This window comes from Columba livia, chromosome 9, assembly GCF_036013475.1.
Source record: "Columba livia isolate bColLiv1 breed racing homer chromosome 9, bColLiv1.pat.W.v2, whole genome shotgun sequence".
Classification (NCBI taxonomy): domain Eukaryota; kingdom Metazoa; phylum Chordata; class Aves; order Columbiformes; family Columbidae; genus Columba; species Columba livia.
The window spans coordinates 21,198,973-21,223,006 of record NC_088610.1 but is presented as its reverse complement, the minus strand read 5'-3'; the positions used below and the strand labels follow the sequence as shown (position 1 = coordinate 21,223,006).

At 46.0% G+C, this 24,034-nt stretch overlaps 1 long non-coding RNA gene across 1 annotated transcript in view; it reads right to left on the bottom strand.

Moving 5' to 3' along the window:
* The window catches only part of LOC135580200 (uncharacterized), a 40,315-nt gene that overhangs the window by 5,793 nt on the left and 10,488 nt on the right, over positions 1-24,034 (bottom strand). The window contains exons 3-5 of the long non-coding RNA XR_010474512.1: positions 21,971-22,079; positions 10,704-10,825; positions 9,941-10,143 (exon numbers count right to left, since the gene is read on the bottom strand). This is a non-coding gene — a long non-coding RNA (uncharacterized LOC135580200). The remainder of the gene's footprint in view (positions 1-9,940; positions 10,144-10,703; positions 10,826-21,970; positions 22,080-24,034) is intronic.

Here is a 24,034-nt window from a genome sequence, read left to right as displayed (position 1 = left end):
ATCAAATGCAGGTTTCCCACCTTCTATTGAAACCACAATTAACTTGTGAATGTAGACTACAAAATTAATTTTCCACCAGCTGCTGTTCTGTAGCTGAGAGGAAATAAGTCAATGAAACACTAACGTGAGCTCTGATAGGGCCCTCAAGACAAGTTCTGCCCTGATGAGAAGAAATTAAACTAATAAGCTCAGCCCAGCCTACATAGAGCCCAAGACTAAAGGGGCTGCAAGCCCACTTGGAGATATTCCATCCAAAACACTCCTGTCACTAACACGAACAACAGGGATAGAAAACAGCGGGCTGAACTCTACAGCCAGCTCAGCTGTTGTGCAGGACTGTGTTGAGTTTGAATTAAAACAGTACGAGAAATCTCAGGTGTAGGTCCATATTCTGAGAAGGCGGTCCTCATTGTTGGAGAGACAACCAGCTTGCCATAGCCAGGTGTCCTTGAGTCCCATCCCTGAGCCTGTGCTGGGTCTCTTCATCCCACATTTGGAGACCAGACAGACACAAGCGTCCCACTTACCCCAAAGACAAAAGTATACGCACAGCAAAAGAAGGTCCACCAAATGGGTGAATACTATCCTATGTAGGCTGTGGACTGGGACAGATTTGCCTTTTTTTTTTTCCCCCTTGGTATTTCTCGCATTTCAGCAACATTTCCCATCCTTTTGCTACGGTCCTGGTGTGTCCTTGTCCCCTGAGCTGGGATGATGGCTGGAGCTACAGCTGTGGCCCAATCTGAATCACCACGACATCCCAATCATCTGTCCCACTTGGCTGTCACGGTGCATCCTTAGCCCAGACCCAGGTTTTATTCCCCTGGTATCTTCCACCCTTGGTGGCCACAGGGACGTGCATCGTTCCTACCTCTCTAGCAGGACTTTGATATTACAGCTCAAGGATCTTGCTAAACTAAAGGTGTTCTTGCACATCCATATGTTGCAATGAGAACCATTAGATCCCTAACACACTAACACATCCCAGTGCTGCAGCCAAAGGATGAGACAAGGTAGATAATGGCTTTAATTGACTGGGACCATGAGGTCTTTGTGTTTTTATACACTCTATGGTAAAAGATAACTTTGCCACCATGTATTGTGAATAGACGCAGTTCTTGATGGTAAGCAAGAAAAGTTCCTGCTGCAGATGCAGAAGACATTAGTCATGGTGAAAAGCAGCTGAATACATCATCTGCTCAGAGATGTTGGGTGTTTTTTCTGAAGGCTGGCCCTACAGGAGACAGCTGTGCTGAGGAACAGAGAAAAGACTCTTGAAACAAAGAGCAAGATTAGCTGGGAACTGAAAACAGCCGCTCTAGAAAAAAAAGCAATAACCCATTCCACATGGACACAATGGCATGTTATGGGAGAACCGCTAATCTTGTAGCATAGGCACAGAACTCGGCGCTGGGAGGAGATAACAAAGATCAGGGGCTCTTGTGTTACGGGTCAGCTGCTGGCCCCCAGCTTTACGTCTCCTCAGCAAGACACAACAGGCACTGTCACACAATGTCACTATGCCTGCGAGAGATAAGCTCCTGGATGAAAAACAGCTGGCTCCAGCTCAAGCCAGGCAAGATGGAAATGATGCTTCTAGGAACTGAAAAAAAAAGGAATTGATTCAGGCATTTTCTAAGACAATGAGGATGCTCTCTTCCCCCTCACACAGGCACACTGGGGGACTAGGACTGCTCTTACTCCTTAAGGCTCAGCCTATGATAGTCCCTTATGGTACTTCGGTCCCTCTCCTGCTCTCCCTTCTCTTTCTATGAACCCTGGTGAGACACAGACTTCACTGAGCCAAGTTTGAGATGCCTCTTCCCCAAGACAAGGCTGGCATCACCACATCAGATGAGTCACAAAGAACAGAGGATGCCAATGAATGGGAGCAAGATTTCTCTCCTTACCCTGTCACAAACCTGTTTGGGGGGCACAGCACCTTCTACACATATAGAAGGGATGAAGGTGTTGGGTGGAATAGCAGGAATATTTGGAAATTCAAGGAAGAAGATGTTCCATTCATTTTAATCCAAGAACTGTTAGGTTCTTCTAAGCATTAATCCAAGAGCTGTTAGGTTCTTCTAAGCATTATCAACACGGGAGGGAGCTATTCCCCATGTGGAAGAATTAATGAACTGTGTTTTCCTCCAGGCTTAAACTTCTCCGTCCCTTCCGCAATGATCACAGTTTTCAAAATAAATTCCTGCTCTACTCCCCAGTTCTCTTCTACCTGCCCACGAAGTCTGCTCTGGAAAGAGGACAAAAAAGAAGAGATACAAGCTACCACCTGCTAGCCAAGGTGATGTGTGGGTGGAGAAATAGGGAAGAAGTCACCTCTTGAGTCAATTCTCACATCTAGAGTTAATTCAGTTGACCTATCAAAGCCGTCACCTCGAATATGGCAATTCCTTCTGTGTGGCACGGATTAGTCAACTGAACTTGAATATCCTCTCCCCTACATGGTTTCCTCTTCTTCCCTATGCATGCCTTTTCTGAGACATGTGGGTTGTCTTCTGATGAAGAATTCGCAAGGTCTCCATCTCATGCCAATGTGGAATAAAGGACAAAGAATTCTTCATGCAAGGGAATTCATGTTTTCTATCCAGCTCACACAGAGTAAAGGGCAAGAAGTCTCCTCATTGGCAGCTCCACAACACCTGCCTCCAAGGACACATTCCTGCTAATCCCCAGTAACAGGAAGATTTTTGTGCCCTGAAGCGTGAAGGTTTATGTCTCTTCCCCAGTGCTGGTTGTTTTGTTTAAAATTCAGAGCATTATAAATTCTAAAATAGCATCTGTGTTCCCTTTTCCTGGGGATGCTTCAGCAGCTGAGATCTGCTGACTCGGTTCTTTTGGCAATGACGCTTTTCGCGGTGGTGCAAGCGAATCCAGCGAGGACGGCAGCAGGAGAGCTTGAACATCCTTCCAGGAGGTGAAAGAGGCTGAGTGACCAGGTCACCCCATCACTTGGGTTGTCGGCCATCCCCGTCCCTTCTCTAGGACATGTTATTGTCATGCAAGGAAGCCCTCAGACCTGCTCATGGTGTCCCCATCAACACAGCAGATGGCTGAGCATCTGCTCATTCATTGTGTTCAAGGTATAACCTTTTTATTTCATATCTGCTCTCCCGAGATGTGCATGGCTCCCACAGGCTTGGAGGTTGTCACAACCTGGGGACAGAGAAGAGCAGGCTGACCCCATGGCAAGGCCACCAGTTGAACATGAGCCACCTTGCAGTCCGTAGGGACAACCACTGCCCGGAAGCCTGCTCTGGACTCTGGGAAAGCACTTGGGATTTCCTACACATTTCCTTCTGCTGAACAACGTTATTCAGATTATTCCTCTGCCTGCCTCTGATTTGATGCTCCTTGCAATGGCCGTGTCCATCTGCGGCTGGTGGATCTGGGCCATGGTTTCCAAAAGTTGGGTTGCCAACTGCTCTGCCTGTTGAAGTTCGACATCCAGCTTGCACAAACCTCTTCCTCCTGCTAAGCCATGTGCAGTCTACTTCTTGGTAGGGCACAAAGACAACCCAAGCATCTTAGAGAAAAATGAATGTGCTCTCATGGATATGTATAAAATTGCCCAAGTCTGTGAGGGGAAACTGTATGTTTGCTCCTCTTTGGACTTGCTCCTTCCTCCTCTTAACACGTGGAACCAATGCCTCCTCTGGACCGTGATGGGGTAACTTGGAGAGGTCGGCAGAATTGCTGCAGATGGACCCTTGGCTGGTTTTATTTCTCTATTGAACCCTGATGGAAACGCATGCACAGCAAGTCACGGCCTGTCCCTTTTCCTTTCTCCTTTCTCTCGCTCTCTTTTTTTATTTTTTTTATTTCTTCCAGGAGTGCTGATGATAAGAAAAGCAATGTCTAAATCTTCTTAATGGTGTTTATGCAAGCAGTTTTGCTTAGCTGCAGTCCCTGCCACCCCCTCCCTCGTCCACCCTCCCCTCCCATCTTCCTGCTAATATCGCTGCTTCATTCCTTTCCCTGTTGGCTATTACTATGGACTACAGCGAATCTAAAACTAAATAATCCCCTTAGTGTCAAGTTTTCTGGGCTGAGCAAATAAATCTAACCAAATGCATTATCTAGGTGGAGGAGGCTGTTGTAAGGGGGAAAAAAGATAAAAGCTATTTTACTTTAAGGCAAAGAGTAAAACCATCATTTTTCATTCGCATTGTACTTTTAAAGTTGTTTTTTTAATTTTAACTTTACTGTTCAATCTCTTTCTCTTTCCATTGTAATTAAGGAAAAAAAAATGCAGCAAAGCTTCTGATTTCAAGCATTAAAGAGAGGGAGAAAGACCCCAGATAAGGTGCCATTCAAATCCCCCTCTCAGACGGGTAATTCTGATCAGGCAGAAAAGCAGTCTAAATAAATAAACTCTTCCCCATATCCCCTTCCCTGTGGGAGGGGGGGCACCAAGGACATTAGAAAACTCATTTACAGGAGGAAGAGCACATGGCAGATCTGCATGTTGCAGGACAAGTTGGTGGCTCATAGGTGTCTGCGTGCAAGACGGCAAAGAATTTGGGGATGAATCAGCCTGGGTTTGGAGGCAGCGTTAACCCAAACCTGGGGACAAAGTGATTCAGACCTGGAGAACCGTGGGCTTAACTCCTATTTTCACCTGACGGGTCTTTGCAAGAGCAAGCGAAGCCACTCAGCTCTGCACCAGCAAATCCAGGGCCAGCACCGGACCCACTGGATTTGCACCAGCCAAAAATCTGGCCAATATCATTCCCGTAGCTGCTGGCATTCACAGCTTTGCTCAGCTCTGCCTTTTTCACCAGCCTTCCCTCTTTTCCAGGTGACTATACCACATGTATACTATGTATGTATTTATATATATATATAAAAAATACTATGATTCTATAGTAACAAGTGACAGAATGAGAGGAAATGGCCTCAAGTTGCGCCAGGGGAGGTTGAGGTTGGATCTGGGGAACAATTTCTTCCCCAAAGGGCTGTGGGGCATTGGAACAGGCTGCCCAGGGCAGTGCTGGAGTCACCATCCCTGGAGGAGTTGAAAATACACACAGATGAGGTTCCCAGGGACATGGGGCAGTGCCAGGGCTGGGTTATGGTTGAACCCCTTGCCTCTTTATTTTCCCTTTTTTAAATTTTACAACCTTATAATTTTTGGGACCCCTCTAGTTTGGAGAGAAAACCCTGTGATTAAAAATAGAGGGTTTGTTCTATCAGTTCTTTTCATAAATCTTCTCAAAATAAATAAAATCTCAGGCATTGCTCACACTGAGAAAAAAAACAGCAAAGACCACTCCACTGCATGTTGAGGATCAAGATCCACAACGGATGTCACAAGTAATCACAGGCCAGCTCTTGACCTGCTCTTGGTCCTCACAGCAAGGACACCAGATGAGGACCAGGCTCAATCAATTTGCAATACAATAATGCAAGCATCTTACTCATTTTAATCTAATACTCCTCTAAACATCTGCACAAAACTGCCTGCTGGGCTATGGATGAACTCCAAAAGTTGAGGAAGAACTGCAATCCTTGATAAACAAGCTGTATTATCTGAGAAGATCACACTGGATTACCCATGTGCCCTAAGATATTCTGCAGTTTCTACCACGGTCTTACGACATCACCCAGCACTTCTGTCCCCTGGAAAAACACCACATGCAATGGGATTCATGTGCACATTATTTTCTGTAAAATCCGGCTTTGATTTCTGTCAATATTAACAGTAGTTTTGGGGACACAGCGGAATGTCGAGTGTGCTCCAGTGAGCTCCTGATGATCTGCAAAGTCCTAGAAAGTCTGTGCCGGCACACACAGAGCTTCCTGCACTGCCAGGAGGTGCTTCCATACCCATAACCCTTCTAGAGTGTCCTGCTTGGAGAACAGGTGTCCTCACTCCTCATATTAGTGTTTTGGCTAGAATCTCCTCCTGTAGAAATAACTGTATCTCAGGGGCATCGCTATAAAACACGCCATGACTAATAAAACAGTTTTGGTGGTCATTTTTACTCACTCCACTTGCAGCTCTATTTTTACTATGCAAATAGGAATAACTGAGGTCTGTCACCTTTGATATCCACCCATTCCTGAGATTCTAAACAAAACCATTTTCCACCCCCATTGTCCACAGTTATTCCCCTCCCACCACAGAGGATCCTAAAGGCAGAGCACCATGGGGTGCATCTTCATGCAGGACAGGGCTACTTTTGCTTTCCCCACCACCTGGACAGCAGTGCTGCATCACAGGGCTTCCTAAATTGCTTAACAGTGCTTTCCCCTTCAAGTTCAATGTCTTGGCCTCTGTTGTAGAGTTTGACCAACCCCCATGTGGAGGATTTTTCTTAAGTCTTGAATTTCCCCTTGTAAGTTGTGTCTGTCAACTCTTGTCCCTTGGCTGAGGGACTGTGCACAGGTCCCGTCTTCTCCATAAACCTTCTTGAGGCTAAATCCACCTCTTTCCTATGTTCAGCAAACCCAATCTCTTGTCTGTACAAGGTGGGGGCCCCACATAATCCACAGCACACAAAAAATCATTTCCCTTGCCCTGAGAGCTGTGCTGCTGCTGCTTCAACCAGCACGCACTGAGACTTCATCTCTCAAGGGCACGTAGATGAATCATGCTCCACTTGACCATCTCAGGACCCCCAATCCTTCTCTACAAACCCCTTCCAGAGTGCTGTGGATGGGAGAGCAGCATGTCCCACCAGTCCCTGGCGTGCAAACTCTCCTTTGCCAATGAGACCACCTGTCCAGGGACCTTCAGCCCCACTGGAGAACCCCATCTCCTGCTTTCTCACTAGGCTGCCACCTTCCTCCTAAGCAGAAGACGGCATTTGCTTCCCACCACTTGCCTGTTGTCCAAGCACTAGCTTGCAGTTTAAGGGGTTGTTTAGCAGAACATCACATCTTACAGAAGTTTTACAGAGGGTTTCTGTGCCCATCCCAGGACTTAGAGTCAATCTGGATGCTTTCCCAAAGCTTCACATTTATGGATCTTGTCTGATACTCTATCATTCACTTCCTCTGCCTCTTCCTGTTTTATATAAGGCTGAATCACCGTTGTCTACCGGGGTAGCCTGCCAGGTGACTGATCCTGGGTTGGGGCCAGGATGGATTCAGCCTGTCACACGATGTATGGGATTTCTGAGTCCAAGCCTGGAGGGTTTGAGAGGAGGAGCAGGACCAGGAGCCAAGCAGAGACACGGCAGCTCCTGGGACATGAGGCAGCAAGAGCAAGGAGCAGAATTTGCTGTGGGGGTTTGGCTGAACATGGGCCCGATCACCTCTTGTCACCAAAGAACTCCTTGGCGCCACTGCTAGCAACAATAACTGCGTAAAGCTAAAGAAAAGCTCTGCCCTCCTGCATGGGGACACCCCCCTGCAGTTTCACTACCCTTTTCCCCCTCTCATGGCCAGGTTTGTATAATAACTGAACCCAGGAACAAGCAGCTGGAACTGATAAAACTTCTCAAGTGCCACCATCAGTCTGTACTAACTGTTCTTACATTTGGGGAGGTTTCTGCCTTTTTGTTCACACAGAAGTGCAGAAGTGATTTGTCCAGATCTCTCCGGTACTGAGCACCACAGGTCCCTCTTCTCCTGGACCTCAGACACGCTTGCTGTGGTGCAGCAAGTTACTTCACACCATAGCATTCCTGACATCGGGCTACGTGCTCTCCTACCCATTGAGAGATGCAAGGTGATCAGAAATGTATCAGCCCATGGTGAGAGCTGGGAAAGTTGAGGAAGATGCAGCAGGAACATATAGATGGAGGATGCGGGGATGGAGAGATGGAGGATGTGGGATGGAGAGATGGAGGATGCAGGGATGGAGGATGTGGGGATGGAGAGATGGAGGAATGGAGGATGCGGGGACGGAGGGATGGAGGATGCGGGGATGGAGGGATGTACCAGACAGTCATTACATCACAAGTCTAAGCACAGGGTCAGCCAGTGACCAACAGAAAACTGAATGTTTATATGCTGTTAACGACAACATCAATAAACTGCAGCTTCGCCACAGGCTTCACAATTTTACACTGTGACGACTTAGCCCTGGATGACTTAATTAGTAGATTGCCCCCTTCTTCAGAAACCCAACATGTCTTCACTTCAAAACCTTTGCCACGTGTGTCCTTCCTCTTTTAGAAACCTGGTGAAAACATTTTCACCATCTTCCCCCAGTTTGCTTGAACACCATGTGTAGGCTGTGCCATCCCGTGTGATTTTCCTTATTACCCCAAATTTATCACTGGGTGATGATTCAACTGCCAATGCCCCAAGGAACTTCACTTCTCTGGGTGTTTTGAAACGTTTTTCTGCTGGGCACAGAAACCTGATGACAAAGGTGCGTTGCTGCCAGGCAAAACTATACCCTGGCATGTGCCAAACTTTGGCATCGAGCTTTGCCCATCACTCGGCAGGTTGGGGATGCCCAGAAGTTGCTCTCCTGGGGCTTCTCTCTTGAGCAGAAACAAGGAGGGTTTAGAGTCCGCTCAACCCACCAAATGAAGCAGGCGAATTACTCAAAGCATTTCCTTGCAATGTGGGTGTATCCCTCTCCTGTGGCTTTTGCGAGCAAGCTGCGACTGGAAAAGATTTCCAGTGTTGCCGCGCCAGATCTCTGCCAAAATCAGCTGAATCTGCTCTCACCATTGTTCTCGACCACATCATTTACCCAGGGGTTTGTTTTTGCTATCGGCTCGTCACGCCGCCGATTGCTGTAGGTTCCCAACAGTTTCTGAAAGGGTGACAGATGACAAACGTGAGAACAGTCTGCTAAAGAAACGGGACCACCTTAAATTGCACTGCCAGCTTTCTGTCACCGCAGCATTCCAGGGCTGGGAGTGCATGATGGATTTGACCTTGATTATATTGACGATAATCCATCTGCACAAACACTATGTCTGTATATATATATATATATATATATATATACCTACAGACATATATACATATATATACGTGCAAAGAGAAAGCCACATTTTTCTTACAAGGCCTTTTAGTGCCACAGGAATATGGGACTGAAAAGGAGCTAAGTTGGCATGTCTCTTCATTACATCCCTTTTATAATCTTTTTTTTTTTCTCATTTGATTCCTATGAGTTTCGGCCTTTTTGGGAGGCTCTTCCAGAATATGAATCTTCCCATGGTCACTGATTTCCTGCTTAAGTTCATTCATGGCTATTTTCTCTCACTTGGCTCTTGTGACAATGCTGCCCTGTGACTGGAGCGACTCTTTCATCTCCCCCACATTTCATCCCGAGATACTCCCTGTGTATTCCCCCAGTTTTCCTTTTACTGGAGTAACCAAGCCAAGCTCTTTTCCCCTCAAGTGTGGGACACGTTACTGTCCCATTTGCCCCGAACACTTTCCTCTCTCCACTGGGAACAGCTTGCCCGAGACACCCTAGAAATTGCATTTGCATCACATCAGCACCACAGCTCTTCTTGCCATCAGGCACCAAATCTTCTTCTCCCCATCATCCCACCACAAAGCCTGCCGCTGCCCCACCAGTCTTGACTTCGCCTCCTTTTCTGGCCCACACCTGTGACCCAGGTCTGAGTGTCTTGTGCCACTTCTAATAACTTTGGGCATTGTCCATCTTCATCTTTCAGGTCATCACTGGACCATCACGTCCAGCCTCTGGCCTTCGCACAGCTCTAACCCCAGCTCTCAGTGCTGAGTGTATTCTACAAAGACTCAGCCCCATCTTTTCACCTGATCCTGTGTTTCAATAGGTCCCTGTGCCGCATCTGTGCATCGACCCGCACTTGTTCTTGCCCTTCCCAAGCAGAGCAGCTTCATCAGCAGTAACAGGGTTATCCTTCTAGCTCAGCTACACTGGAACTCAGCTTCACGTGAACCTCAGACATAATGATTTTCCCCACCTCTCTACACCTGGATGAAGCAATTAGTAATTGTAGGCTCCAGCATTACTCACGCGTAGCCTCTGGCATGTCCGCTGGGACTGTAGGTGACACACCACAGGCCCTTCACAGCACACCTGCCTTTTGCTCCCGGCTGCTCCCGTTGTGCTTTTCTCCCTTGTTTCCTCTGCAAGGGCCGTTCACACGGTTTCACAGCACAGACGCTTCGGGTCACCCACTGCATGTGCACCAGTGAGGGCTCCAGGAGGTGACATGTCTGAAGAGACAGCAAGCACCAAATGACTTTGTCACAGGACTGCAATAATTTCCACAGAAACCTCGTAGTAATATAGAGCAGAATCATTTCGGTTGGAAGAGAACTTAAAGGTCATTGAGTCCAAGCGTTCCTCCACCCCTGGCACTGCCCCATGTCCTGAGAACCTCATCTCCGTCTGTCCAACCCTCCAGGGATGGTGACTCCAGCACTGCCCTGGGCAGCCTGTTCCAATGCCCCACAGCCCTTTGGGGAAGAAATTGTTCCCCACATCCAACCTCAACCTCCCCTGGCGCAACTTGAGGCCGTTTCCTCTGCTCCTGGCGCTTGTTCCTGGGGAGCAGAGCCTGACCCCCCCTGGCTCCAAGCTCCTTTCAGGCAGTTCAGAGATCAGAAGGTCTCCCCTCAGCTCCTGTTCTCCAGCTGAACCCCCCAGTTCCCTCAGCCGCTCCCATCACACTTGTGCTCCAGCCCCTCACCAGCTCTGTTCCCTTCTCTCAACTTGCCCCAGCACTTCAATATATGTCTCCTTTTCCATATCATATATAGGAGATTGTACACACCTCTCATTGATGTTCCTGGGCTGACTGCCCCACATGGACTGCAGAGCAGCACCATTTCTGAAATAATTCAGCGGTTTGGGGTGACCTCCAACCATCATCAATCACATCAAGACATGTTGTCCCTGTGTAGACAGAGAAGGAAAGGGAGGTATCGTCACCAGGTCTGGTGACCCTTCTCCATGCTGGCCCAGGGGACCGCACTGCAGAAGCCTCTATTCAAGAAATTACACCTGTATTATATTTGTAAAAAAAAAACACCTTAATATGGTACTAAACACATCCCTCCTACTTAAAATTTCACCCTGAGGTAGCCCAAAAGTTTTGTGAAAGCCACGTGGCACATCATTTAGACAAAGCTGCCACAAGGCCGAGGGGCAACAACAACACAATAATAATAATAATTAACACAGGGAGAAGTTTTGGGGAGATCCGCCGCAAGACACACGTGACGGAGAGCTCATGGAGGACACGGGTTCCACCTCGGCATTTGTATCTCCTCCCGGTCCAAAGCAACAGAAGCCCTGAGAAGGTTTGAAATCAGTCACCAAAGGGCCCAGACTCATTTGAGACACATCAAAGCATTTTGATTCCACCGTGACATCATTCAGTAGCATTATTTCCAAGGGAATTTTTTAAAAATAGAGCGGTTTTAGGACAAAGTGGAAGGGTTTCCTATAAATGTGAAAGCTGGACCTCCTGGGATTGTCATAACTTCACCTTCCTTCGGTGTTCTCCTCTCCTAATTTAGTTTTTGATACAATGGGTGCAGCTTTCAAAGCCTGGGAGTGCTGGAGTCAGCATGAGCGCCAGTAAAATGAGTTTGTAAGTAAATCTAACAGAAACTATAGACTATACACAGTAGCAAAGCTTGATGCAGCAGTTCTGCTTATTTCACAAAATAAGAATAACTAACTAAAAATAATGCAAAAGCCATTTGCATACAGGGTCTTTTTATCTTTTTTTTTCCAAATAACTCAGTGCTGTTAGACATAATTTAGGTCAAGAGTTTAGTGGAAGTCAAACAACAAATATGGCATTTTCCAAGAGCCGGTTGCAACAGTGATTTAAGGAAGCCGTGGGGACGATGGCCCAGACGCACAGCTCAGGGCTCCATGATCCATCACTCCCAGCTGAGCATCCAGACTCTTCCCCACGGAGCAAAAGGCGACACGAGATCACGGCCAGAAAGAGTGGGAGAAGTGGAGAAAGTTGGGAGGGTGTTTCTGGAACAAAAAGCAGAGATATTTTTAAGATGCTGATTTAGAGCGCTATTAAAAATGCTGCCCACATAGCCTTTTAACCCTCAAAGATATCAGATAACTTTTTCTTCCCCCTGCAGTGAGATGAAGTGGCTGTCATTATCTGCGAAGGTCTGTATCATATTGGAATCTGCCAGCGCAGGTCAGCGAGTCCGTGGTGTTCTGGTCCCAGCTCCGGCGCTGAATTACATTTCCCAGGCACAATGGTTGCAGAATGGGTGGGTGCTTTGTCATTTAAACTGCATAAAGAGGCAGAAATTGATTTTTATTGTGGATCTTCATATCTAATAAAGCTCTGAGGGGCTCTTTTCTTCTCCGATTGAATGGCCATTGAATGCTTTCAATCTAGTTCTGTGTTTCATGCCTAAACTGAATAGTGGCAGGAGGAAAATAGATGGGGGGAAGAGAGGCCAAGTCACTTTCCAGATTGAAAAGGATACAGAAGAGAAATAAATAAAAAAATAAAATAAAAATGAATTAGAAAAAAAAAAGGAAAAGAAAAAAAGCCATTTAAGTGGAAAGGAGAACTTTCCTGACGCCGAGGAAAAATTGCTTTGTGCAAGGTGCGGGCACACGATGCGGTTGCATGGACGAGGATGCGGCTGCATGGTGGTGTGGAAAGACATGGGACTGGATTAAATGTTAGCGATGGACCCTGGTGCTGCCTGCATCTTCATCCTGTGCTGGAAACCACCAGCTCCCTGCTCACAACACATTAATGCTGCACATCCCAGAGCTGCCCAGCCTGCATTGCCCTCAGTAACTCATATTTTGCTTAGGCTGCTGTAAAATGGGAATGACTCAGGTTATGTTGACATTAATTACAGGAGAGATTGTTTTAGAATACAGTGGTTTTTAATGTAATTAGTACCTAGTTCATCACGTCCTCCTCAAATCAACAAAGAGACAATAAAACATAATGGCTTCTCGGTTACTCTTTGATATGTGTTGCTCGTTTAGTCTCGTTCCCCTTGGGAAGCTTCATCACAATTAACAAGGCCAGTAGCGTTAGCATTAATTGGTCGTGCCAATGGTCTGATCTAAGGTCCTAAGGAGTTCTCCTGTAGCACTGCAGACTGTGGTCAGACACCCCTGGGAGCTCTGCCTAATTGAATGTCGAGTCTCTTGATCGTTACAACCCGGAGAAAGAGTCATTACAAGCTTGTAGGCTCAGCTTATATGGGAGAAAGAGTCAGGGCGAGCTTGTAGGTTCAGCTTAGAAGCAGCAGTCCATGGGATGAAGGAAACGCTCCCTGGAAGGGGTGTCCCAAAGCAGAACCCCACCAGGGTACCTTCCTGTCCATACCACCAACCTGGAGCTCTCCTGCACACCCACTCTTCATCTTCGAGCTCTGCCCAACCTCTTTGAGTCCAGTTTGTGGGAGCTGAGCTCAGAGGTGTCGAGATGTCTACTGCTGTAGATGCAGTGCTTAACTGCAACAAAATAAGGAGGACAACGAATCCTCAACGAACACTAAAACTGAGCAAATGTAAAACTCTCAGCCCTGTGTCTGAAGAGCCGGTCCTTAAGTTTGAGCATCCCTGTCCTTCCTTCTATCTAAGAGCATTAAAACCTCATCGAGAGCCTCCCAAAATATGCAGTGTCTCCTGAGAGCCACTGGTTACTGTGGTCAGGGGGACAGTGGGATTCCTGACAGAGTATGGACGCTCAGATTGCATCTTCTCTCCCACCTACACCCCTGGATGCTTTATTCTCAGTACGTAAAAGAGAAATATTATAGAAGATGCCAGCTGGATCCTTCCTCTCCTGTTCTGGAAAAGATGACTTTAAAAGTCAAGAAAAGCAAACCTCCCGCTGGATACATGACTCCTTACCTCCACACTTCCGTCAGGAAAGAGATTTTCCTTAGGCTGCTATAAAATGGGAATGACTCAGTTTACGTTGGCATTAATTAGAGGAGAGATTGCTCTACAATACAGTGGGTTTTACTGTCATTTGGCTTCTCACTTTACCTGTTTCATCACCCTTAGAAACCTCGTCCAAATGGGTTTGCGGGTAAGCCCCAGGCAGTCGAAGGAATGCCAAAAAAAGAAGGAATAGAAAAATAGAGTGGTTACAACTTTAACTTCCCTCTGAAGATCTTAAACCAAGTTATTCAGAGACTGGGAGAAGGAAAGAAGCTGTTCGACCTTCTCCCACCCTGTGGCAGAGGGCTCGGCATGAACCTTTGTGAAAAGATCTGTCCTTCCTAGCACTGAGAATGAGCTTTTTGGAAATTAGGACCCAAATAGGGCATCTGGAAAAATATATATATATTAAAAAAAAAACAAAACCATATATATATATATAAAAACTGCAAGTTGTTGGTACAAATCCTGGTTGTCTTTGCCAGGAGCTCAGTGGAATCTCGAAATGCATTGATGATCCAGAAAACCAATAACGTGCTGGGCTGTATTCAAAAAGAGAGAATAATACTGAAGATGCTGTAATGGAATTACAGAACGGCATGATACACCTTCACTCAGAATAATGTTTCCTATTCCAGCCTCTCTGCCTCGAAACGCAGACACGGGAAAGGTCTCAGGGAGGGCAAAGGAAATTATTAAGGGCATGGAAAGACGTCCATGCAAAGAGAGATTAGAAAGATCATGGCTATATAATTTAGAGGCGACATGAATAAGAGAAGCCATGATAGAGATATATAAAATAATTTGCCTTTTCCTGGCTTGCAGAGCTTTTGCACACTCAAATCCACGCAGGACTCGGATGTGCTTGGCGAGCAGGAAACAGACACCATGGAGCTGGAGGGCATTCCCCAAGAGCCTGGAGGACAGAGTGTTATCTGAGCTTCAAAACCAGTGATTTTAAACAACGTGGTCTTTTTTTCTGGTCCCAAATTCAAGGATTATCCATTATTATCGCAGCCAAAGGATAAGCCAGTCCCCATTCCTTGAACTAGCTTTGTGCCCAGAAGATCCTGTTTTAGACCCAGCTCTAACATCCTTTTTCACACCCCACCAGCGTCTGCAGAACCCCAAAAGCAAACAAATCCTTATTTTCAGCACAGGACAAGGATGGAAATGAAGCTTTTCACCTGGAAATTGTCTCTCAGTGGACAGAGCGTCTGTCTCCCCTCCCAGGGAGCATCTTGTGTAAATGCTCTGATAACTGTTCTAAGCAAAGGTAATGTGAATTTTGGACGGGTACAAAAGGGCTCGTATGCCTGAATACTTGTCTGTTCCTTCCAGCTGCACTGATTGGCCTAACAAAAGGTTATGAGATCTCTCTATACAAAGTTGCCTCTATTCAAGAGGAAGCACTTCTGACACTCTTATGATACCATCCAAACTCCAGGCCTTTCAAAACAGTCGTCTTGGACAAAGACTCACCACCTGAGGGCCAGAATGGAAGGGGAAAGAACCCAGAATACAACAAAAGTATGAAGAATACAGACAACAAAGGTACAAGTAAGAACGATCCGAATTAAATGGCGAGATTCCAGATGAACTTGAGAGACATAAATACCTCGTCTAACCTCAATGCACAATGGGAGCAGCAATGAAAGCAGAGATCAGCTGTGTACCAAATAGCTTGTTCTCAAGTTTCGAGGAGCAGAGAGGTCCACAGCAGTTAGTGGAATGGTTTCTGTTCCCTTTGGGTTCTGCCAAGGTCCAGAGTTTAGAAGTCCGGGATGTTCTGAAGAGCCGATGGGAGCAGCAGAGGTACCTGGAGCACAGGACCCCAGCTGGGTTGGGGACCAGAGCCTGGGGAGGGAGGGATGCAGGTCACAGCTAACAGGGAAATTTCACTTGAATGCAAGTCTGAAAACAGGGTAGTATTTCTCAAGATTGCTTATTTCCACATACATATTTAAAATCAAAAACCCCACCAACTTTTGATGTCATCAAGAGCAGGGAAAGCATGGAAGGCCTTTGAAGGGTAGGGGCAGTTGAACAGATTTGTGCACTGTGTCTAACAATTCAGCGCTAATAGTTAAGATAATACTAGTTAAATAGTTAAGGTAATAATATTAATACTAGTAATATTAAAATAATGGTTGAATAGTTAACATAATAATAGTTTAATAGATTTGTGCAAGGTGCCTAACAGTTAAATACCAATAATTAAGAGCTCTTAGACCCCCAATGTCATTTTGCAACAAATCCAGGGGCTCAGCGTGACCCCACACAACCCTCTAGGTCTGGCTGGTATTTCTTCACCAATACAAGGTCCAAGCAGTTGAGGATCCCATCAAAGAACAGCACAGCAGGCTCACACCTGAAACAGAGACCTTTATCTGCAGCTTAAATAAAGGCAAACCAGTTGAACTGATTCTCCCCTGAACAAGGAGTGAACTTGCTGAAATAGCAGCTGGGACAGGTTAGAGACATAATTGTTACAGGAGGTGGTGCCCAGAACTGCAGGCAGGCTGGCCAGGTTTATATTAATAAACTGAGGGGATATCACCAACTGTTGTGAGTCGTTGAGCTTTGTACTCATAACATTAAGGCATTTATATTGGAATGTGGAATGTTTCCAACCTGAAAAAGCTGGGGAAGAAACAGAGAGTTGAAACAAATCCTCTCTTAAATACCAACTCTTAACTATAGGTTATGAGTCCTTTAAAAAAATAACGTAGCCTCGAGGATAGAGGTAACTGTAAAAAGTCATCTTTCTTTTTGTTATCCGATGTTGGCAGCCAGTTGTACCCATGGCTGAGGGAGATGAAGGACAAATGCCGCTCTCCTGGGCTTTTTTGCCTGATGTGCCCCCCGTAAGTGAGTCTGATCCCAGGGGAGCGCTGCGCCGAGGGTCAATTATCAGCAAGTTTTAAAAGTGCTGCTCCGGGTGGTGATAAGAGCTCTGGGTGAGGCGGTCAAAGCCAGGCTGATATGAGTGATCGCGGTGGCTGACGGTGACCTGTGACATCAGGTGAGTCTGTCAGGCTTAAGGCGGTGAGGGGATTTTTCTCCGTGTCCCTCTGAAGCATTCTCCCTCGTTTGCGCTGTCGCAGATTTGTCTGACGCCCTGTCAGAGATTTATTCATGGGAACTGGTTTAGCCATGGAAAAATAAACAGCAGCTTCTCGCTATGGGGATATGGTTGGTCTGTGTCCACTGAAGACCTGATTCCCAAGTAGCTCCTGGAAGACCATGTCACCTTCACCTCCCATCGGTGCTTCTCCCAACCCATCCCTCCATTGGATGGCATCCATATGGAATCTTACACGGTAGAGCCAGTGCATTTTTATGAATAACTACAAAAGATGCAAACCTTCACAAAAATTATCCAAGAGTAAAAAATGCCTCTTCCATGCCTCGTTCTTCCACCATTCTTCTACTTCACAGCATGGTTCTCCATGAACTAATTCACCATTTTAGTTCATTTTTTAACGATCACAAGAGGCAGGGTTTGGAGATGGATGGCTTAGCGCTCTGATCTGGTAGGACAAATCTTCAATCTCTGCCTGCCTATAGAGACTTTAGATCAGCAGAGTATCACGTCTGATATCCACATACACAATGTGTGGTCTTTTCATGCTGCTGAGGCGGTGGCGCTGGGCAGTATTCACACTGCAATTCTAAATCTGCCATACCTGCTAAGTATTTCCTGTATTCTTCATATTATATTTGCTCATTGTAACACCTGTTTGCTTGGGCACTCCTTGTTTTGAGGTGTAATGGTTTGGTTTTTAACCTCAGAAGCGTTGACATCTTGGATCCAAACAGGGTTCTGGTAACAGAAATCAGCTCCCCAGGTCTGTAAAGCTGTGGCTGGTATTTCAACTTTGTCTGGGTGTTTTATTTTGCCCCGAACTCGAGCTGCTCTATTGCAGTGGTTTTGGTTTTCTCTTTTCACCAGGGCTCCCACTCTGCTGGAGCGTGATCATCAGTGGAAACTGCTCCTCATCTCTATTAAAAATTATTCAAAATGATGCAGGGAGTAGAAGTTTGAGTTAATTACAAATTATTCTCCATTTCACTAGCATTTTATTAACAAATCCACATTAATCCAGTATTAAAGCAGGGCGGGATTATGGGATTTCTCTCATCTGAAGCTTGGAGCAAGGGAAGTCTATAATAAACCCACCTATTCATTTGACACAAAGCTGTTCTATCAAATCTACCCCAACATGTGGCCCACCCCCCCTTCCTTGCGACATACATATGCAATCCTATACAATAAAAATGGTGTATTTTTACCATGAGCTAGAACGGATGAAAAAATGACTATAGGGTAAAATTGCCTTTGCAGCGCCTCTGGCCTTTAAGTCACTTCTCTGGTTTTCCAGAGTCCCTTGTCACCAGTAGAAGAGTTGACCCCATAGCAACCTATTTAACCGCTTAAAAGCGAGATGAGATCACGCAAAAGGACATTTCCTCTGAAAATTGTGGTTTACACCACAAGGTGGGACACAGCGAAGGAAGAAAAGGACCTGAGCACGTTTGGAGAGAGCTAGAAGAAGATGTAAAAGCAGAACTGTTTCATCTCCATCCTGCCACGGTCCTCAAAACTGCCTTGAAAGTTTCCCCAGAAATGAGCCAGCTAAGGGACTGAAGTAGTTTGCTTTAAGGTATAATCCTTTTAATAAAATGTAAGGGTCAGAATTTCACGTTGGTAGTGAATATTTTGCTAAATAGGGCATGATGAGTTTGCTGTTCTGCTCCCAGACCGGTCGCTCGCGCTCGCGTGTCCTGGCGTGTAATAATTGCGTGAAATTGCCGTCTCCGCTGGGGCTGGTGCAGGTTGATCCGGCCCAAGCGCGGCAGCTCCTGAGCTGAAATTTTCCTTATTAATTTTATAGACTTCTGACTATAAAAACATTTTCCCCGGCGCAAAAAAAAAATATCCAGAGAAAATGAAGAAAAAGTTCAGGTTTTGCAGACCTTCCTTGTCTCGCTGATGGGGGCACCAGGAATATCTGAACACTGAAATGACTTCATTTTATACCTACCAAATCTATGCGTTTTCCCACAGGTTTTGGATGAAATAAAAAAGGGGTTTGCTCATGGATAATTCTGCGATGTGGCTGAGGAATGGGGCTCCTTCAGAACCATGGGATTTTGGGGGGGGATTATTTAGTGTCTCTTTCTATTACCTGCAGTCCAGGTCTGTTTTCCTGTGAGTATTTTTGAGACTAGTAAACAAGCGCAGATGCAAAGGCAGAGAGAAATGCTACCCCGTTTCCCCAAAAATAAGACCTACCCTGAAAATAAGCCCCAGCATGATTTTTGAGGATGCTCAAAATAAAAGCACTATGCCAAAAATTAGCCCTAGTTACAATTCCTAAAAAAAAAGTCAATTTAAATAGTGTGTAGACAGCTATACGTGTAAAAAGGTAAAATTAATTTGCAATAGAATGTGGTGATGACATGACTGTATTTGAATAAATGTTGGGTTTTTGTTCAAGAATAAATGGAGATTGTTATTCATGGAAAAATAAGACATCCTCTGAAAACAAGCCCTAACGCATCGTTTTGAGCAAAAATTAATATAAGACCCTGTCTTATTTTTGGGGAAACAGAGGATTCTCAAGATATCAGCCCTTGGCTGTCACTGAGCTGGTGATTTTGATGTGTCCTCAGTGCTCAGAGCCGGGCTAAGCACTAATTCCAAGCCAGACATGGGCAGAGCTTCTCCAGCTCCTTGCAAAGCCAAGGGAGACACACAGAGAAGCGACCAAGAGCGACAATCACACCTCAATTAATTACCACCCTTTCTTCTGTGGTTGTGGAGGAACAGCCACCACCCTCCAGAGCGCTGTGGGGACGACTGGGCCGTAGCTTTTTCTTTACGACACCATTTATTGTCTATTTCTACTCATTGCCAAGGCAATTTGGAGGACAAACAACTGTCGCGTAAGGAGCCCCTTGATAAACATGTCTGCGGAGGGAAGCTGACAGCAACAGATGAGATTCCTCCTGCCCACAGCCAGTCCCAAGATCTGAGGCAAAATGCAACATCTGCAAGAGGTCCTATTAAGTAAATTAATGCTCTAGAATATTTTAAAAATAAAAACATAGTAAAAAGAGAAAGAACCCAAGGAAGTTCTTTTACAAATTAGGCATGATTTGCAAGAAAAATGATGCGATCAAGGGAGCTCCAGGAGCCCAAGGCTGAGATATTCATTAAGTAGACTGTCTGTATCGAGAAGCTTTTTCTCTCCCATGTCTTCTGACGGTTTTTCTGAGCATGGGTCAAGATACGGATGCACATGCCCACCCACATAGAAGGCAACGTTCTCCTAAGTTGGACCTAAGCCTGATCTTGTTGCTGGAGGGGAGGCAACAGAGCCCAACACGAGCAGCATCCAAGGGACCCCCAGCCTGTTTGCAGCTCTGCCCCCAGCTGCCTGGAGGAGCTGGAGGGATGGACAGATGTCACTGTCATCCTGGACAAGTGACACTGAGGACAACAGGAGATCTGGGCCAGGGAAAGCAGAGGCATCTTCCATGGGATCCCATCTCATGGGCGGGTTTGAATGTCTCAGAGAAGGAGACTCCACACCCGCTCTGGGCAGCCTGGGCCAGGCTCTGGCACCTCCCAGCACACAAGGTTCTGCTCATGTTCAGATGGAGCCTCCTGTGTTTCAGACTGTGCTCGTTGCCCCTCACCCTGGCATTGGGCACCACTGAACAGAGTCTGGTCCATCCTCTGACACCCACCCTGAGCTACTGATCCCACTGATCACATCCCTCTCGGCTTCTCTTCTCCAGCTCAACAGCCCCAGCTCTCTCAGTGTCTCCTCAGCACAAAGATGCTCCAGACCCCTCAGCATCTTTGTGTCCCTGCACTGGACTCTCTCCAGTAATTCCTTGTCCTTCTTAAACTGGGGAGCCCAGAACTGGACCCAACTCCAGATGTGGCCTCACCAGGGCAGAGCAGAGGGGGAGGAACAACCTCCAACCTCCCTCGACCTGCTGGTCACACTTTTCTTGATGCACCCCAGGTACCGTTGGCTTCTTGACCACAAGGACACATTGGTGGCTCGTGGTCAACTTGTTGTTGACCAGGACCCTACACTTGCCTTCACAGAATCACAGAATCATTTTGGTTGGAAAAGCCCCTCAAGATCATCAAGTCCAACAGTTCCCCCACCCCTGGCACTGCCCCATGTCCTGAGAACCTCATGTCTGTCTGTCCAACCCTCCAGGGATGGTGACTCCAGCACTGCCCTGGGCAGCCTGTTCCAAGGCCCCACAGCCCTTTGGGGAAGAAATTGTTCCCCACATCCAACCTCAACCTCCCGTTTCTACAGCCAGACCCACTCCATTCAACACAACTGAACAACACGCCACACACGGCTTCCAGAAAAGCCGGTCTCAAAATAACTCGCACTCTAATGCGAGCAGTAGACAAAGCCAAAGAAAAGCAGAGGAGCAGGCACCCTTCAAGCTAAAGCATGTTATTAAGGAATATTCCTTTTTTGAAGTTTGTTGATTTTATTTTTATCATATTTTAGCACAAACCCTTTTCATGTTATAAATTAAGTAACTGCTGCAGAAGAGTTATTTTTTTTTTTAGATGCATTTCCTATAGAGAGATTTTTAAAGTTTCCAGTACAAAAAAAAAATCATGGAAAGCTGTGTTGAATTATGTGATACATTGAAATTAAAATGAAATTCCAAATTATCTTGCAGTCAGGGGCTGATGTGGACTGAGTGATAATAAATAAAGGTTAAAAGGACATTGGCAAGTCTTTTTTCACGGCTTTCAATTTTTCCCCTCCCTGTTGTTTGTAAAAACCTCTTAGAAGATTAAAAATAATATTTCTTTCCCTATTGATTTTTTTTTCCTTTTTTTTTTTTTTCCCCACATTTGAAAACAGCATTTATTTATTTTCTGTGTTTCTAATGGAACTGGGATTAATGTGGCTTTATTTGTTCTCTGCTCAGCCGGGGCTGTTGCCTGATGCAGGGACACGGTGCAGCCCAGGATGGGGGCTCGTTAGCAGGATGGCCCCAAAAACCTCATCAAAGCCCCAGCCAGGGGCCAAGGGCAGCAGTAAATATTTTGACCCTGGGTCAGACACCCAAATAACTCACCTCATTTCACTTCCGTACTTGATATCCCCAGCTCTAGGCTTGGTCCAAAGGCTCCGTCCGTTGTGCTCCAGCGGGAAGAGGAGATGGTGTCCACTTCTGAGTGGAGGATCTGCAAAAATATAGAGTTGGAAATAAGTGTTTTCACCTCTGCGTGGAAAGCAAGTCTGTAATAAAACACGCTGAGCCTGCTACGGGCGTGGGACAGTACATAAAAGGATTTGTATTGTCAAAAATACCATTCTTCATCTTGGTGTGCGTGAGAGTCGGCCCGAAGATGGAGCAGTATTTGCGTGAATGTCGCCATCAAGAACTGAGAGAACCGAGGCCCTGACAGAAAGAACACATGGACAGTGACCTGGAGAGAGGCCCGAGGAGCAGCATTGTGTTCCACTGGTTTCTCCGATAAAGGGGGGCTGCTGCTCACAATGGCTGCTGTGTGGACATCGCCTGCTGCTTCAGCCAAACCAGCCCCCGCCTCCTGAAGGCTATTGTTACAAGGGTCTCTTCGACCCAGGGACAATAGCTGCCGTCCAGAAGAATGTGATCTCACCTGCAGCCTCAGCCACACGTGTCCCCCAACTGCTCCCCCAAACAATGGCCAACGACAAGGAGCATGCCCAGGAGCTCACCAAGGGTCCTGAGCTCACCCAATGGACCAGAGAAAGACTCCTGAATGCTGGACACGTAAGCGTTGGCAAAAGAAAGCGTGAATCTCTCGAGCCCGCGCAGTACGAGCCTGGATTGCGAAATCAAGGCGGAGACTGATCTAAAACAATGGGAGCAAGGGGGGGTGAAGAAGCATAAAAGATGACTCCAGAATGGACAACGTTGAAGATCTTCCCACCAGAGGATCCCGAACCACGACGGGGGACCAGCAGGGCTCCACGGGACCAGAGACGGGGCACCTTCGGAACTGGACCAGTGATAAATGCAACCTAATTTTTCTTATCTTTACTTTTACTTTTCCCTGTTTCTTTTCCCTTTTCTTTTCCTTACTCTCTCTATCGCGTGCCGCAAACGGGCAAATGAATAAAGTAACACTGCTTGATTGAATTATAACCCCTTGGCATTTTGGTCGCCTTAATTTTGCGCTCTGAGATCAAGCTAAAAGAACCATCACGAGTCCATCATGGAATGGACTGCGACAGTGTGTCTGGGGTTTTGTGTTTTGGGATAAGTTCTGGTGGGACAGGGGCATTTTCTCATTGGTTTTCATTATTTATTTTTTTTTTACTTTGGCTGGGTTTTTGGCATGGGGAAAGTCAAGTTTGAAAGCAATTTAAACATTAAGACTTTAGACCATGTCGTGGCCCCTGCTCAGGGCAGGGGGTTGGACTAGATGAAGGTCCCTTCCAACCCAAACTATTCTAACGGTGTAAACCATAATGGATATTACAGTCTTCATTAACTGGAGGGAGAGGATTTTGGTGCAGTATATATTACAGTATTTAAAAATGCATAAGCAACAGAAAACCGAGATAGTCATATTACTCATATAAGCACTCAAGACAAATTTATGCATTTTAAATGGACGTATTGTGCATGCCCGCAAGGATGGTTGACTATACAACTACTTAAATACATTTCCAAGCTATGTTGGAGGAGGAGAACAAAATAAAAACTCAAGTGCCTTAATGCTTTTAGATCAAGAGGAAGAGGCTCTGGTAAGATTTGGAATTTGCCGAGTAAATTATTAGTTACTAATCGCTCACTGCGGTGTAGCCTGCACTACGTGGGCTGTTTGCACCTCCCTGGGTGTGAAAATGCCACGGGAGGTGAAAATTTCGCGCTAGTTTAATAAGTTTCAGTTCAACAGATATCTGCAGGAAGAGAAAACACCAGGAAAGATTGTTTTCTTTCAGCATAATTCATCATAATTGGGATAGACTTGTTTCTGGATGCCATGCTTCAGATATATATTTTTAAAGGTATATTCCTAACCCTCCGCGATAGAAGTTCCAACAAGCTAAAATTTGGCCTTACCCATTGATGGTGAGGGTCAGTTCAGGGAAACATGTGAGTTTTAGAAACCACAGCAGCAAACTATTAAATGAAATATTTGGT